This window comes from Serinus canaria, chromosome 3 (assembly GCF_022539315.1).
Source record: "Serinus canaria isolate serCan28SL12 chromosome 3, serCan2020, whole genome shotgun sequence".
Classification (NCBI taxonomy): Eukaryota; Metazoa; Chordata; class Aves; order Passeriformes; family Fringillidae; genus Serinus; species Serinus canaria.
The window spans coordinates 75,820,358-75,838,957 of NC_066316.1; the positions used below are offsets into that span (position 1 = coordinate 75,820,358).

Below are 18,600 nucleotides of genomic sequence, written 5' to 3' on the forward strand. Positions count from 1 at the left end.
TTCTAAGCACAAGGTGAAAATATGTTTTCTGAAGCATAGTGTGAATGCTTCTAAACACTTGCTTTCTCTTTTTCCTGATGGTCATTTGTTCTGAAAAGAAAAAAAAAGTAATTGCCTTTACACATAGTTGTAGCCACTATACTACAGCAGGTGAAGTCCATGAAGTTTTACTGTAACTGCTGAAATGAGAAGGGTGTTAGAGCATTATCACATATGCAAATATGTGATAATGTTGTTCCAAAGTGGGAACTGTCATTTTCCTCTGCATTTGCACACACACAAGCTGCTAGGACTTCTTGATAAACTTGGAACAAGCGCTATAGGATTTGTCATTGGACAATCATGAAAAGCTTTGAAAGTAAACACATGAAAGTATTGAAAGTCAGCTATTACTAAATTGTAATAGCACTGCAGCATAGGAAAGTCTGTTTCAGAGAACATTAAACGTACAGAGCTAACAGAGTAATAGCAGAACCTTTAATGCAGCAATAAAAATGGGTTAGACTCATGGAACCATCGAAGAACAAAACATTTTGGGTTGAGAAGGACCTTTAAAGATTATCTAGTCTAACCTCTCTGCAAGGATCAGGGGTATCTTCAACTGTCTCAGGTTGCCCAGAGCCCCATCCAACCTGACCTTCAGTGTTTCCAGCAATGGGACATCTACCACCACTTTAGTATGTGCTTCATATAGATGCAGGAACAAATGTATTTTGTATGTAGCAAACTTTGTAATAAATATAATTTTGTTGATAATGATCAAAAATTGAGTGCCTTCATTAGAATGGTTTAAAATTGATAAATCCTGGTGATAGCCTAGTAAGCTGTGTTGAAACAGGCCTAGGATCAGAGATAGAGTCAGACAGTCCTTTTCTTTTGAGTTGTGTTTGTGTGTTTTTGGAACATAAAAAGTATGTCTCACAAACCCTCCCAAAAAATTAAATTCCCTCTTTTAGTCTAGTTCCAAAATTGCTCCAAGAACACCAGTTTTCATGCTAGTGATATTTTTAAGTTGTATTTTGGAAAGGAAAGCCTGAGAGAATGTTCCAGCACTGAAATTTGTTACTTAACATTAAAAAATTAAATGAGTATACTCAGTATAGAAATGTTAAGGTTGTATCTTTGAAAGCTAGGAGGCAAATGAAACCTCATTAAGCCTGCTTTACTATTATTAATGGAGATTGATATACAGAAAAATATAAGTATGATCTTTAAGCTTCTCTTGTAATTCAGGGTCCTGATTCATGAGCCTAGAACACAAGGCAGTGGCAAAACTAGAGAGCCTACTTAACTAGGCAGGGGTCAGGGAAATCTTCTTTGTGTTTTAATCTTTTTTCCTGCAATGCTAGATAAACTAATTATTTAGACACATTATGATGCCAATTTGAGTAAAGAATGCATTAGGATAAAACAAGTTTCTGGAATATGACTTAATTATGATTTTTCTAAAGATTTCATTTACATGGTCTGCAACACTCCTTAATCAACACTTCCAGGTGGGCTAGGAAAATATGACTCAAGGGAAGGGTCACACAGCAATTTTCCATTTTTGTTTCCACAAATATTGAGAATTATTTTATTCATTTATTTGTTATACATACTTCCTCTGAACTTTGCAGTCTTTCCACCCTGCTCTCATTTCCAGGGTGTGTGTACCTTTGGGTGTGTGTAGATATTAGTGTGTGTGTGTGTGTGTGTGTGTGTGTGTGCAGATTAGGCACACATAGATAAAATCTACATAGATGACTGATATGCTACCACAGCTAAAAACTGTAATGTGGAAGGGTCTTAATCCTACCTTTAACCATTTACTTGTTTTTCTGTGGAAAACAGTTTGGAAAAACATCTGTTGTTCTGCCTGTTTTAATTACATTGAGGCTTTTTGAGGTTGTTTGTTTGTTTGGGAGGTTTTTATTTGAGTTTGGGTTTTTTTAATGAAAGTAATTACCATTATAACAATTTAAGCATTGTATTTTTTTCCTTTGGAGTGCAGTAAAGTATGTTTATTCTTCAACTACAAGTCAAATCTTTGAACATATCTGGTATTCATTTCAGAAAGAAAAAAAAAATCTTGTGTGCTTCCCCTTCCATTTCCCTCATCCCAGACTTCTAAGTCTGGATGAAAAATATGAATAACAGGATCAAATTAAAGTCATCCCCTGAGAGAAATTATCTTAAAAACTGAAAATGAAAAGATGCCATAAATACAAAAGAAAGCTCACCAGCATACATGCAAGACAAAAGTGTAGCTATATTTCTATTAGTAGTGTGTGCTGATATAAATGTTGGGTATTAATGATATTTTAATAAAAAAAGAAAGTCTAATTGTACTGCAAATACAGATGAGAGAAATGTGCAAGTAATTCCACATTTTCCTTCGATTTTCCCAGGTCTCTCAGGCTATTTTGTGAGACTTCTAGTTACTCCATTATACAATTCTAAATATTTTAAAGTTCTCACCATTCCTGATGAATAGGGTTTTCCTTTATTATTTCCAGTGTACAAATAATTCACTGCTCATTCTAGCTGGTTGCTAAGCATCCTTCCCTAGGAAAGGTAGACACCAAGGAAAAACAAGTGAGTTCTCATAGCTTAGTCCAGAATTGGAATCGAAATATTTTATTAATTTATTAATGACATGTAATTAATCCACAGTGAACTTTAGACTCAGGATCAATATTGGTAATATAACAGATAAATCATGCTACCAGACCCTTAGAGAGAATTAATGAACAGTTACGTATCTCCCAACCCCCAGAAATCACCTCCAGAAGCACCTCCTCCCCCCTTTCCCCGCACACCCCACACTCCGGGTAGCTCCTCATGGTCACCAGGCAGTGGCAAATGCTCCCTGCCCTGGTGTGCACCCCTGCAGGGGTCCTCTTTCCAGCCACAGGCTGCTGCCTCACCTGGCAACTCTCCATGGTGCTTCTATACCCCTTTTGAGACTGGATCCCTCTGGATTTCTATTTATTTTACTGTATTCAACAGAATTTCTCTTCTGGGTAATTCTCAGCATAACCCAGCTGATAGTGGCCTTCCTTTTGTCACATGGTTTAAAAAAAGGACAGTGAGGCATTGAAGCATGTCGGGAGAGAGGCAATGAAGCTGGCAGAGGGTCTGGAACACAAATCTCCTGAGGAGCAGCTGAAAGAACTGGGATTGGGATTGTTTAGCCTGGAGAAACTGAGGCTCAGGGGAAACCTTCTCACTCTCTGTAACTGCCTGAAAAGTTGTAGAGAGGTGGCAGGTGGTATTTCCTCCCAAGTAACAAGTGACAGGACAAGGGGAAATGCCCTTAAATTACACCATTGGAGGTTTAAGTTGGGTATTAAAAAAAAAAAAAAATCTTTACTGAAAGGGTTATCAAACATCAGGAACCCAGGGAAGTGGTAGAGTTATCATGCCTGGCAGTATTTAAAAACATACAAATGTAGTGCATAGGGATATGGTTTATTGGTGGATTGGCAGCGTGGACTCAATGGTCTTCCAGGACTTCTCTCAGGTGTGTTTGGAGCAGATCCCCTCACTGGTTCTGTGCACATCACACCCCACAGAGTCACAGTCCTGCCTTAAGAGCTGGGGCTACCTAGATCACCCCATGCGTGGATCATGTGAGCACCCTACAAAGATGTTTATGTTACAGCTGCAAATGGTAAAAACATTCCTTTGAGAGAAATCTTAGAACTGATTTCATACAGACAGTTTTTGTTTGTTCAACTTGTGTCATTCTGCTTTTTTTACCGTGTATAACGATACTTTGAGATTAAAGTAATTCACCTGGGTGAAGACAAGGAGGGGAGGTGCTTACAAGAGACATGGGATGCAACTTAGATGGATAGCAGTAGAAAAATTCAAGTATCTTAAGATTTTGCTGCTTAAATACGGTACGGTTGTCCTTGAATTCCCAAAAGTCAAAGAGATATGTGTCATTTCTGCAGAAAAACTGGCTTGGCCTGGTTCAGATATTTTAAACATTTTGGTTGAGACAAGATGGCTGGTCCTGTGTAAGGGAATATTTCTGCCCAAAAAATTTGAAAGCAACTTAAATTGATTGTTGTAGACTTGCACAACAGTCTAAGACTTCTGAAGTTAGACATGTAAACATGCAGCCTTTACTACCTATGACTAGACATCAAAGCAGAAATTACTTGCAATGTCTGCATGAAAGCATGGTTTCCTGTTGAATTCCACAGAATATTTCCAGCAGAATGCACAGTGGAATTCTATCTCTTTAGAGATCACAGGCCAATGAAATAATAATAAAAATGAGCTTTCAACTGAAAGAAAGTTCCTCCACACCTCATTCTAGTTGTGTTGGATTTTTTAACAATCTCTATACACCTATAGCTAAGTGTGCACTGATTTCAAGAGGGGGAGAGAGACAGAGTATTTGTTTCACAGATGATCCAAAAGAGTTTTGCTATAGGAACAGATTCTTCTCTAGAGTAAATTGGCCTCTGCCTCTATGCTTATTATTCTTTACCATTGTTCACCAAGCCTGTTCATAAAAATCTCTAATAATAGGTAATCCAGACCCCTCCAGAGATTACTTTTTTCCAATATTTAGGTTTGTAATATTTTTTAATGTTTTATATTTAATTTTTTGTAATGTCTAATATAAACTACTTTATCTGGGCTTATTCCCAAGTGAGATATGGAAAACAGATTTTTCAAGCCTTCTTTTCTTTGTGTGCAGCAATAGTTTGCATATTTGATGACTGTTGCTGCATTTTCCTTCTGCATACCCTTCTTAATGCTAATTGTTTTTCTTGTGTGTCCTCATACTCATGATTTTCAGATTGTTGGTCTTACCTGTTATTTATCACTGGATTCCTCCAGCTGGCTTTCTTGAGACACTTTTCCTGAAACAAATGTGGACTTTAGTTAAAAGTGTTGTTGCCTACATGCTTTTCAACCAGTCTTTCAACTGCTTCTAATGAGGAACAGTTGAACCAGATTTAAAAGAAAAGACATGGAACTGGTTTTTTGTTTAGCTGGTTGTTACTCTTTTTCTCACAAAGATTCTCGCAATATAAAGACTGTAGTGTCAGAAATCATTAAGACTGATGTTACATATTGGTTAAAAAAGCACATCAGCTCATTACCAGGTCTGCATTGCTCTAAAAACTTTAAGGACCTCTATAGAACAACTTTTTTTAAAAGCCTTCTGCTTTGAAAAAAAGTATCATATCAAAAGTATCATATCATCTGAGGGCAACAGAAACTTATTTAGTAATTCATTTAATGAGGAAAATAATTCTCATTTACTTTCAATGCCCGATCTGGCATTGCAGTCACTGGGATCAGGCCCTTGGTCAATGCCTGTAGCCATTGCCTCTGCCCTGGAGGAAAAGAAAAGCATGAGTGAGGCTAGGGAGGGAGGAGCTGCAATATCACTGTTCCCTTAAAAATGCCATAGATATTCTCCATCAGACTGATTCCAGCAGTTAAATGACACCTGCAGAAGGACCAAAACCCGAATTTTCCTGGAAGAAATCTGCCCCACCCACAGCTTCTTGTTGTGCTCTCGCTCTAAAAAGTTGGAACCTGAGGCTGCCAAGAGGAAAAGAAAGCCCCAGAATAACTGTGGGCTGAAGGATGATCCCAAAGCACACAGCCAGGGAGGTTCTGTGGCTCCAGAGGGGAGTGGAAAAGCACCTGGAAGTGGCACAAACCCTTCCAGAGCACCTGGAAGTGGAGAAAGCTCTGCCAGAACAAGTGGACGTGGAACAAACCCTACCAGGTGCAGTGCCAGGGACCCAATTACAGCACCAGCCCCTGACAGTCACAACTGCAAAAAAACAGAACCAAAATCATCACCCAGACAGAGGAAAATCCAGCCCAAAATGGGAAATGGAGTCTCCTGCAAGCCAGAGGCTGGAAGCAGTCAGCAAGGAAGGAAACAAAGATGTAGGGATGACTCCCCCCAGGATTCAACCACAGGTGGCTCCTGAGGACGGGTCTCCCTCTGTCCCCTCTAAATCTGGTACCATGGAACCTTCCAGAAAAACAGGAACTCAGCCTGGGGGAACATTCCTGGATTCCTCCTGTGAAACTGCCTCACATGAGTTGGAGATAAGCATCAGCAGTAAGAGTGAGAGCCTGGCAAAGCAGCTGGATAGGAGGAGAGAGGCAGAGGGTGGAAAACACCTGGATGGGGGAGGTGTGGCATCTGGCACAGACAGGAAATGCAGGAACCACCCTCGACCCTCACCTGGGCCTTGTGGTGCCTTCCTTCAGCCTCAGGAGGAGGAAAACCAGGATTCCTCACACCTAGCTGGGAATAAATCCTCTGACTCCAAGGAAGATGAAGGTTGGAACCCTCTGGGATATCTTCCAGGAGCATTTGCTCAGAAAGCCTCCCTCCACTTTCACCTCTGGCAGATGAAGAGGAGGAAAATTTCCCAAGTGTTCTGTCCCATTGAGAACCCAAATTCTCTGAGGAAGGGATGTTGTTGTCACAGGTGCAAGTGGCGACGGCACTGTACTGGCCAGTGGTGGTGAAAGCAGTGAAGAGGAAGCACTGGAGGACCTGTGTGCTCTTCATAGATGGCACCACAAATGAGAAGAAAAAAGGTTTCTCAGTGTCTCTGAAGAGCCTGAAGCACTTTGACGGTGAGAGAAGCAGGAGTTCTTTGAAAGAGTCAAGGAGAACTATTCCAGGGAAATCGCGTGGTGCCTCCAGCTGATCCTAGACAATCGCATATGAAGTGGGCTGTCATTCTTTCACCGGGTCCTTCCTGCAGTATTTTGCTGCTGATATCAGCTACCTCTTGTGTAGTCTGTGGTTTGTTCCTGTTCTCCCCTGTTTATGGTTTCACCCTAAGTTGCCTCCCCTTCCCGAAATGACAATCCCATCCGCACTCCTCCCCAGTCCCCGAAAACTTCCCTGTTGATCCTCATATCCCCTCCCTGGCACCTTGTCTGTCACTCGGCACCCCATTCCCTTTCTCTGGAAGCTTCCACAAAGGGCATCAAGTGATTGGTCAAGGGCCAGGGGTTCCTCCTACCTTGTTCCCTGATATGTTGTACTGTTTGTCACTTACTCTTTGTTTGACTTGTCCTTATCCATTGGTGGATGGCTGGATCCCTCCCTTATTTTCGCCCTCATATAAAAGGTGCTGCCCCAGCCTGTTCACGGGCTTTCCAGAGCTGTATCCCCTGAGGCTGGGAGCTCCCCGGAGTTTCTAATAAAACCTTGGATTATATATCCTCTGGATTGTCTACTCCCATCCTTCACCATTGTCAGCCGTGTCTCCCCAAGGAGACAACACAGCCCTTAGCCACCCTTCTGCACTTCCAAGCACAGAAAAGTATTCCCTGCAGTCGGCAGTGTTGGAGCTATCAGGGAGGCGCCAAGGGGTCACTTGGTGGACAATGCAACAGCTACCCAGTGAGGAAAGAGGGATACCAGTGTGGTGCAGATGGCATTCCCAAACACAGGGGAGAAAGGAGCTAGACAGTCTTCCTCAGACACCACCCCCCAGAAACCCCTGAGGAAGCTCCTCCATGACAGGACTACAGCTGCCAGAGACAGGGAAAACAAGAAGCTGGTGGAGTTCATAGTGAAGACCAAAGGGGCTGAGGAGTATCTCCTGGGGATCTTGAAAACTGGGAAACAATCCCAATGGCTGAAGAAATTCCTGAATTCCAGCTGGTATGTGATCTGTGTGGAGACTTATTTGAAGGATGAGGAGCAGCTGGACCTGCAGGTTGGATACCTGAAGGAGATGGTACAGGAAGATGGACACCAAGAACCTGCACCAGATCCTGGGGGATGGCATCAGATTCCTCTCAAATGTGCTTTTACTTGAGGCAATCATCTATGCCATTGCTGCCATGGATGACATCTTTTATGAGAAAGGAAAAGAGAAGTACATTAAAGGACCACATGCGAGCAAAAAGAGAGTGAGAGTTGTTTGAGAAAAAAGTTCTGGGAAGAAAAAAGCTGAAGACGGAGCCAGAGCCTGTGGAGAGCTGAGCAGTGGCTGAGGCTGTCCTGGGGCCAGGTGTAAATAACCAGTGGTGATTTGCATAAAACGTGGCATTCTTTGTAAAGTCTGTGCGTATATTCCTAAATGCTCTGCTCCCTGCCCCAGCTGGCTCTCAACCCTTGCTGCTTCCCATGGCCTCACTTGGATGAGGATCCATGGATCTGCCAGATCCTCATCCATCCATGCCCCGCTGGGGGGCTGCCAGAGACCCTCAGTGCTGGGCAGAACTTCTGCTGCTCCACCAACTTCCATGTGTGTTCTTTTAGCCAAACACCAGACTTGGGACAGGATCTTGTCCTGCTTTGTGGACAGTGTTACCTGATAAAACCAGGGTGTTCCTGGCAGGGAACGCTGCTAGAGCTTCCCCCTTCCTGCCTCATGGATCTCCAAAAGGTGGGAAATCAGATTGATGCCCAGAGCCGCCACCTGGATCACAAAGATTTGGGTTCTTGTATTGTTATGACAAGTAAAATTCCATGGAGAAGGAATCCAGGTTTGCTTAAACAAAACCATTCCCTTCAGATAAAGCTGTAAGATCCTGTCTGTCTCAGTCTCACATTATTAATTGCTGGGAAATGAACTCACTAAGAAGAAAAAAAAAAATCTCTCACACTGTGGCTGAAGAAAACATCTGTGGATATTATGCAAAGACCTTTTTTGCTTCCTTACCCTGGACTATGCTAGCAGCAATTCAGCTAGCAACAAATGGTGCATCGAACAGAGACCTCTTCTCCTGGGAAACATCTGCACTAGACTACCCTGAGAATTTTGTTGTCTTACTCAGTATGGTGAGGTTGAAATTTTAGTTCCTTCCTTCTTTTACTCTCGGGTGTTGGGAAGAGACTGTGTTAAGTTAGAAACAACAGGCACCCTCGCAGAACAAGAAGTTTACCTCCACCTTAAGAAGACCTTTCTTCAAGAAGATTTTGGTTTTTTAGAGGGGGAGTTGAAGTGCTTTATACACTGGTTATTTAAGCATTTTCCTTATATTTCACAGAACGTAGTCATAACGTTGATGTCTTTCTGGAAGTAGTTTGGGAAAAATTAAGACCTGAGAAACAACTTCATAAAGAATTATATCCTTTATTTAATATGATGACAATATGCATTTGGAATCTTGAGGAACGGTTAAAAAAGAGGGAACCCCAGCTGAAAACCCCTCCTCCAGGTTGCCCTTTCTGTACTCCTGCTGCCCAGGTTTGCTGTCACTGCATGGCCGCGGCTGGATGGTCCTATTCACATGCTCAAGATGGTGCAGACTGCATGGCAGGAGCCACGGCGTCTCCCCTTCCACCCTTTGGTCCCCACGCCTCCTCCCGCAGCTTCCACAGTCCCAGGAGTGAGGGAGGGCAGGTCAGAGAAACAGCCCCTGACTGGCAATATAAAGCTGCACCAGTTTCTAACAATGAAGGGAAAAGAAACCCCACATGCACTTGCAGTGCTGTGAAGGGCAGTAAAAAAAAGAATGCACCATGAGACGTGGCACGGGTGGTGAGAGTCGTCTCCCCTTGCACTGAACAGCTGCCCCCACGGAAAACCCACGGCCATCCCGCATGGCCAGGGTGAGCCAGCCGATACTCTCTGCCCAGCCCGGGTCGCGGCAGCCCGAAGCACTGGGGCCAAGGGCGGACGGACAAGATCATTGGGGGGGTGGCTGAGAACCCCAGTCCTGACAGAGAAACCACGGACCCCTGCCCACCTGCCGGGCCCGCACTGCTGGTCTGGAAGCCCCACACCGGCAGCACCCGTGGGCATCAGCCAAGAGAGACTCCCGAGAAAAAGCCAGGTCTCAGCACGGCTGCCAGCACCGGGAGCAGCCAAACCCCGCACGGCAGCACACCAACCTCAACACTCACAGCACGTCCCCAACCTCAACACCAACAACACATCCAGCGACACAAACACAAACCCACTGGCAAAGGTAAAAAAGTCCTTGCCATGAATGTTTTGGGGACAGTGCAATGGTTCAATGTAAAAATCAGATGTGGTTTCATAACCTGGAATGGTAACAAAGAATATGTGTTTGTTCATCAGACTACCTTCAAAAAGAATAACCCCAGGAAATACCTCCACAGGCTAGGAGATACAGAAATTGTGGGATTTAATGTAATACAAGGAGGAAAATGCCCCCAAGCAGCTGATGTGACAGGACCTGGTGGATTCCAGTGCAAGCTAGTAAATATGCACCAAACTGCAAACCTGCAAAATATTACCCACGTCATAGAAGTTCTCCATTCACCTACCAAGGAAACAGAACCCAAAACCAACAACCATCAAACCCCAGCAACAGCCTAAAAGCAAAAGCACAGAACACCACTGAGTTGTCCTGCATTCAAAAGCCCATGTCGATAATGACAGAACCTTCCAGTCCCATAAATCTCACTTCTTTTAATACCTCCCCCAATTCCTGTGGCATCTCTGCCCCCCTCCCACTTTCCCCTTTTCCTTTCCATTGTCCTATTACCCCTTTTTTATGTTCCAACAAATTCCTACCTCGTTTTACCCCTTTCCATGGCTTCCCTCCACTAATCCGTTCCCCCAGAGTTCCTCTGCAATACCAGAGGGAGGGTAATTGGGAAGGAAACAAAGGAAAGTTTCCCTAAAGTAACCATCTTTTTCTTAAAAGCTAATGACTTCTATTTGGAGTTTTCAGCAGGTACACCACCCACTACACTACCTCGTACAGAGCCAATCACAGCCAACAACACTGCCACAGCTGGCAGAGAACCAGTCCCTGCTGAAGAAACTTCTCCTGACTCAGTTTCCTGATAAACCATACTAAGAAAACCCCACATCCCTCCTGCCACCTCTAAGACACTCCAGGAAATCTGTTGGGACATTGGGAACTCAGAATTGTTTTCATTTTGAAAAATTGTCCTATGGGTGCTTTTGATTGTTTTTGTCATTTTGGTTTGCTTCAGCTGATCCTTCAGAGACGCTTTTTTTATAATATAAAAAACGATAGTTGTGGAGGCCCTGGGGGGGGCATCCCCTAAGTTACATCCCCCATTGGCTCCTTCCCCTGTTCCTATGTTCCTGAGCCATTCCTTCTCTATTCTGTGATTGGCCCTTCTTTGTACTGTCCCGAGACCAGGGTCAGCCCACGGGCCCTGGGGGAAGAAAGCAGGAACCTCCGTGTGTGTGTGTGTGTGTGTGTGGGACCTGAACATCTCACCACATAGCTGAATGAAACATCTGTGGATGTTATGCAAAGGTCCTTTTTGCTTCCTTACCCTGGACTATGCTAGCAGCAATTCAGCTAGCAACAAATGCCAGCTAACTGAATTTTCCACAGTCTATGGTTTTTCACATTTGTGCATCTGTAAGTTTTCCAGCAGCTTCTTTGTGCCAATGAAGAGGAGAAACATTTCCAGATATTCTTGCTGCTGCATGTACGCTCACTGTACACTTTTTTCCAACAACTCAGGTCAGAATTTAATATACCAGGACAAGTTAGATTCCAAATACCTATGATGACTTTTAAACCAAGGATTAATGTTATTTAAATGGCTGTTCTTAATGACCTTGGATTCTTATAAAATTTATTATGCTAAATATAGAATTGCCTTGGGATATGATATTGCATATTTCAGAATCTATTTGCACAGGCTGGAATGGAGCTTTGAATTGGTGATTATTACATATATTATTGGGTAATAATATTTATTATTATAATACTTGAAATCTGATTTGACAAGTACCAATGGGAAACTTGTGTCCGTGACAGACTGCCATACTTGTAGTTTCTACAACTACAGCAAAAATTCTAATGTAAAGCCTTATCTCTTTTCATTAGCTGAAACTGGAACAGAGCAAATAATAAAAATACAGCCATTCATGCATGTTCTAAATTGTAAATAAAATTCTCTTCTTCTTCAGTCATAGTTTTCTGCATTCCCTTCACTGAGTATTATCATACAAGGGTTTACTAGCAGATTGTTCCCTCAGAGAGTTTATTTAAATGAAATATATTCATAGACATTTGTAAACACAATTATTTGAACCAAAACAGAAAAGTTGAGCTGATTCACTTCTGGAACAAAATACCTTACGTGCTTCATGGATTCAATCAAAAGTAACCAATGACATTCAAAACTCTGATATTGATTATTCTCAATTATTTCTCCCTAAACAATCTAAAAATAGGAGGTCTGAGAGATTATTGTGTAAATAGCAATTCAACTAACAAAAAAAATCTAAGAAAATTATAAAGGGTAAGTAATACACAAGATGGACATGGAGAAAGAATAATTTATATGGAAAGGTTATGAAATACAGAACTCAGAAAACACCATTTGAAATTAAGAATAGATTTCAGAGTTGGAAAAGAAATGGATGGAATTGATTTATGAAGCATGGAAGTATATAAATTTGTTTAGAATGTGGAATCAGTTAGATCATTCAGGTCTAGTGTGTTTATTACTTTAACCCATCATGCCCTGCTTCAGTGCTCAGAGTGACAACATATTAAAAAAATATCCCCATTCTGTTGTTTCACTCAGGAAACTTGCACTTGTATACTGGAAATATATTTCCTATGCTTAAAGAATAAAATATTTACTTGCAAATAAAGTACATATAATGCCATTTTGAAGCAAAATTTGCTTATCAGGTAGAGATATATTAAATTTTTGATCTGGGTAAAATTTTTGTCTAGGACAAAAACTATATGGCAACAACCAAGGTTTATTTTCTGTAGTCACTGTTACATGTGAGATCTCTTTGTCAGATCTCTATAGATTCAGGATGCAGAATACAGCAAAAGATCCCTTTTATTTTATTCTGCTTAATGGTATGATTTATTTAAAAATGAAAGTGTTTAAAGCTCCAGGCATTCTGGGGTGTCATTGTGTCAGGTGTTGTTCATTAATCCCCACAGCAAATTAAAGTTGGTGAATGTAAGTAACTGATGGAGCAAACTGGAACTGTTTGTCTAAAGAACAAAAGAGACTACAAACAGTAGTAAAGCCCAGGAATTTTGGTGTAACCTATAAAGTAAGTAATAGCTAGGGATCTTTGCTATATTGAGGTGGTCTTGAATTCACACTCTGTAATAAATAGAGGTACTTTAGTTTTTAGCTTCTGACTTTCCTTCAAATGAAATGTACTTTAATTTTTAACCCTTTCCCATGCCCATTAATTACAAAGGCCTAAAACAAAATATAAATTTTAAAATATTTAAAAATTTAAAATATAAATTGGCTTTAAAATATAAATTGGCAGATACAGTAGTTACGCAAATCAGTGGGTATCTCATGTTTTGAGGTAAAATTATGAAGAGTGGTAAGGCCAGAACTGGAGAAGAAACCTAATATTCAGCCTCAGGGAAGGAATTATTTTGGCAACTGGTTAACAGCTCTGCAGGATAGACATTCACACAGCTAAACTGCAAGTGTGGATGGGAACCTGCTTTGCTAAACCTTCAGATCAGTAGAAAAATATGTTGCATAAGTTGTGGTTCATACAGGCAAACTTGTATGGTTTTCTAAGGGGATTTACTTCATGTTGAAAGAGTAACGGTGTTTGGGATGATGTCTTTCATACCCTCAGTTTCAAAGCACTTGTCTTTGAACACTTGTGTGTCTGCTTCTGAACAGACTTGAAAGATGCTGTCCAAGCTTTATCCAGTCTACTATCATCTCTGGTTTTCAGTCCAAACCATCTGTTATAATCCACTAACTTAGAAGGTGCATATAGGGATTAACTTCCTTTCTTCCCCCATGCTCTTTTGAGGAGATGACTTTAACTGATGATACCATCCTCCATCCTAGACCTTTTTCTGGGAGAGGAGAGAACAAGGAATGAAGTTCAAGTAGGAGAGGGTCACTGATTCCCCAGATTCAAATTTACGTGACTTTTGAGGTTCTTTCAAAATAGGTACTAGAGTCTGACTTCTGTTAGAGGCACAAATCTTAAGACTGGATAGTATCCTGCTCTATCCACTAAAGTAACTGCCAACCAAGGTGCATGTAATGGAATTATTACACTAAAAGACAACATTTTTTATATAGCTGCTGTGAAAGAAAGACTGAGGATTGGTGCTGCAGTGCCAGTGTCACTAACAGACTGTGTCATTATGTTATTTAGGAAATAAGCGACACCATGCAACTGCATGTGGTTTCAACTCTTAAAACCAATTACTGATTGGTAAAGGAATATAATCCCAGACATGCCTCTTAATAGTGTATAAATTTTTCACTAAACTGAAGTGTCCTAATACTGATAAATTATCCCATGTTCCTCAAAACATGGCTAAAAATAAGTCAGACTTATTAACCTGACACAATTAGTAGTCAAAGTGTTAGAAAAAAGTTCCAAAATCCTCTGGGTCAAACATTTGTAGCTCAGAATGTCTCAATTTATTAAAATTATTATATGTGAGTCCCTTTTATTTTTTAATGTAGAAACACTAGATTGTACATGTAATAAAATGCCTATACTTCAAACATTTTAATAATTTGTTAATATTGTATTTTTTAGTGGATAATTGCAATTAGATGCCTGTATATAAAACTATTGAAAACTATCGTTAGAATATAAAAACGTAATACTACAGCATTATGGGAGTAATGAGAAGAACAGTAGGCAGACATTAAATATACATCCCATACTAAGGTACTAAGCTGAATCTGAGATGACCATTCCCTTAACAGCTATTTAAAGTCAATTATTTGTAAGATTACCCTTCAAAAGCCTTTTTTGTAATTTCAAATCTTTATCAGGAGTTGTGGCCAAATGAAGCTAAAGTAGTTGGGGGCAACTACAACTACTAGAAAAGGAAGTATGATGAATCAAAGGAATGACAGTCACAGCTCAAGGCAAGCCACAATTAGGATTCTTAAAAATTTTAGTAACAAAATTCTCTTAATTTGAGAACTTAAAAACCCTTAGTTATTCACAGAGGAAATTTTTTTCATTTTCTGAATTTCGACCTCTGGATTTTGCCAATTTATCTACATTATATTAAGCTCATTCTTCATCTCTGTATTTTTGATGCTTATGATAGTCTTCCTAAAGAGGATGGTGAAGAGCCTGGATGGGACACGTTAAATGGAGTGGCTGAGTGTGGTTCTCCTGCAGTCACAGAGTAGTGGATTGCTGGCTAGCCAAGCTCCCTGAGTGACCAGAGGGACACAAGAGAGAGGCTTCCCCTAAGCCTCTTCCAAGGCTTCTTAGGTGGCAGTGAATGCAGTGGCGTGGGTGATCCTGCAGCAGTTCACCACGAGGATACTGAGGGACAGGACTGAAGGAGAGGACAGTCATTTGCAGCCCAAAGAAAATTAGTCCAGGAATGGATCAGGGATAAAAGACCAAGAAAAGAGGTCCAGCTAGGGTTCTTAAAGGGAGCCTCTCTAAGGGGTGGGAACATCACACAAACAATGGGGAAACTTGGGGAGGAGTTTGGAACCTGAAAAAACCAATGGAGTTAAAACACGGGAGGGGAGAAGCCTTAAGGACAAATCAATTGTTTGAACCAGGGTGATTGACATAGAACATTCTGGAATAAAATGGGTGGACCTGGGATGACGGACAGGAGTGGGGTGCAGCGCAACTTGGATTGACAGGGCCATACAAGGAAAGGAGAGGGGGAACAAGGAGATGGACACACTGAGTAACAGTGTGGTGGGAAAACTTAGGAGTCAACAACTTGGGAGAAAGCATCATGAGGTGATAAACTGGGGGTACATGGACTGAACCATCATACCTAACTAACATTGAATAACTAACTTTCACAATAAAACAACTGCAAAACTGCCACTGCTGAGGTCACTTGGTTTGTCCATCCTGGAGAAGAGGAGACTGAGGGGTCAGGTCATTGTGGTCTTCAGTGTCCTCACAAGAGAAAGCAGAGGGCCAAGCACCGATCGCTTCACTTCATGCCCAGTGAGAGAACGCAAGGAAATGGCACAAGTTTATGTCGGGGGAGCTTTAGGTTAGATACCAGGACAAGGTTCTTTACCCAGAGGCTGTAGCAGGCTGAAGTGCTGCTAGCATAGTCCAGGATAAAGAAGCAAAACTATTATTTGCATAATACCCACAGATGTTTTATTCAGCCACACGGTGAGATGTTCAAGTCCCAGACACACATGCATGGAGGGTCCACCTTTCTCTCAGCCCGGGGGCCTGGCGGTAAACTTGGTCTCAGGGTGGTACAAAGATGAGGGCCAATCAAGGAGTGGGGAGCAGTGGCTCAGGGACATAGGAACAGACATAGGAGCAGTGGAAGGAGCTAATGGGGTCTAACAGCCTTTTGAGGGAAGCTTCTTGTGTCTCCTAAAAATCAGGGAATGCCCCCCGAGGGTGTCCACAAGAGGGTGGTTGGATACTGGGACAGGCTGCCCAGGGAAGTGGTCACAGCACCAAGGTTGACAGGGTTCAAGAAGAGCTTGGACAGTGCCCTAAGACATCTCATGGTGTGATTCTTGGGGAACCTTGGGCATGGCCAGGACTGAAGGATCCTGATGCGTTCCACCCAAGTAATAATATTCTATGATTTTACAGAGATTTTGTCAATAGATCAGTATGCAGTAATCACTGAACTGAGAGTCTGGAAACAAAGGCAAAAGCATTTGAAATTGAAAAAGAAATTTTAAGAAATAGTAAGTCCATTAAGATGCCCCTCTGTTGAATTTAAAATTAGAATGCAAATTAACTAAAACTGATATTGGGCCATAATGAGTAGGACACTATTCACTGAAGAGTATTCACTATACATTATTGAAGATACAGCATGACCAAAAAGCCAATGTTTGTTCTGAGTAAAGTAATATCTCAGCTGATCAGTAAACCTTGAGAGCTGTCTCATATTTCTGTTGCTTAATGCAACATTTTATTCTGTGAGTTATATTTGCTCACTACTATGAGCAGAAAATGGTGTGTAAAACTGTCTTTATACCCAGAGTGGTCTTTCACACTGTTTGGTTTTCAGCCTCTCAAAAGAGAAAAACTAGATAGTTCTGCAAATAAATTCCAAGATACAATATGAAGTTATCAATTAATAATTTTCTTAAGTAACTTAAAAATAATGTCAAAGGAAAGACAACTAGATATATATGTTCTCTATATGAACTCATTAGGCCTAAAAAAAAATTGAGAAATGCATTATAAATTTTGACAAAATGAAATTAATTTATGCAAAAACCTGCTATATTTAAATGTCTGCACCATGAAAAGCAGTTTTCTTTATGTGTCCTGTGTTGTATCTGTGTATTTGAGCAAGGCTAACTAATTTTCTCTTTGCAGACTTTTTTTTCCTGCAAATGTACTTTGCTGAACTTGCATAAAATCTGAACTTGCACAAAACCACACACAATCAATACTTCCAAAAACTGAAGACATCTTGTTTCTCTGAAGCAGTATTAGAAGACTATAGGTGATTCTGTTGAGTATCTGGCACTCTGTGACTGAAAATGTACTTAGAGGTTTTCATTTTTCCTGGAAAGATTCATAATTCCATTCTTCAAGCAAAACTGAATGTCTTCAGTATCTTAAATGTTATCCATCTTAAAAGGTGTATTTTTCAACTAAATTGTAGCAAATCTTAAAGTAACTTAAAATTCCTGAGAATGCTAATAGATTGCATAGGATGCCATTGATGATTTACAAATCCAAGTATTAAGTTTTTCTCTTGTAAAGTTTTCTGTTATTAATGGGTAGTAATTTATAGTTAACACAACAGTACTAACTTTTGTAATTGAAGGTACTAAATAGTTTTATGGACCCCATTTTAAAATAATTGTTTCAGCACCTTCTGACTTTTGTCTAATAGATTAAGATTCTCACCTCAGAAACAGGGTAAAGAAGAGAGGCATTTCACAATTTTGTGTAATGATGACCACTTTAGAGAGAGCATTAAGATATTGTAATATCCTCAAATATTTGGGCTTACTTATTTTGGTCCAAAATTTTGCATTTGTCTATAATGGATGAACAGGTGTAAGAGTTTTGCTCATCCCCATCTCTGCATGCAAGTCTTGGTTAAGCTGCCAAGAGCTTTCTTGCTCTGTTTCCTGAGTGCAGTGATTGTGTTCATCCTAACTTTCAAAAAGAGGAAAGAAGTTTATCTGTTTCTCTGATCACAGCATATATTTTGAAATGTGATATGAGTCTTCTATAGAGCTGCAAAAGGTGAAAAAACCTTCAGAGTATGTACATCACAGTTTTCTGAAACTAGATCTCCTAATAGTTGGGATGTAACGTTCTTCTTTGCTACTTTTACTGACAATATGGAAAGAATGGAGAACACTTGCAAGGACTTTCTAGACTTCTAAAAAGATAAATCATGCCTAATCATTCACTGTCAGAACACAATTTGACTCTTTCAGTTTTCTTTTTGACTGCTTCCGTTTTTTTAAAAGCAATATTAATGATTATTCATATGAGTCATCCTCTCAGTTTTTTATCTCACTCCTAGCTGGACATAAGCATCACCAGGATAAAACCATAACATTTGAAGACCCTAGATGAGTCTTGTTTGTTTGCTTTGAAAATGATATTCATTACAACATGTATCTTTTAGTCTTTAAACTTTGGACACAGATATTTTTTGTTGTGATCAACAGGGGCAAAATGCTGTTTGATCAGAAGCTTGCTTTCCCTGAAA

The 18,600-nt window shown here is 40.7% G+C and overlaps 1 pseudogene; it reads left to right on the forward strand.

Moving 5' to 3' along the window:
* The first annotated feature begins 5,276 nt into the window (after window positions 1-5,276).
* Window positions 5,277-7,984, forward strand: LOC103822383 (PWWP domain-containing DNA repair factor 3A-like; annotated as a pseudogene).
* The last annotated feature ends 10,616 nt before the right edge of the window (window positions 7,985-18,600 follow it).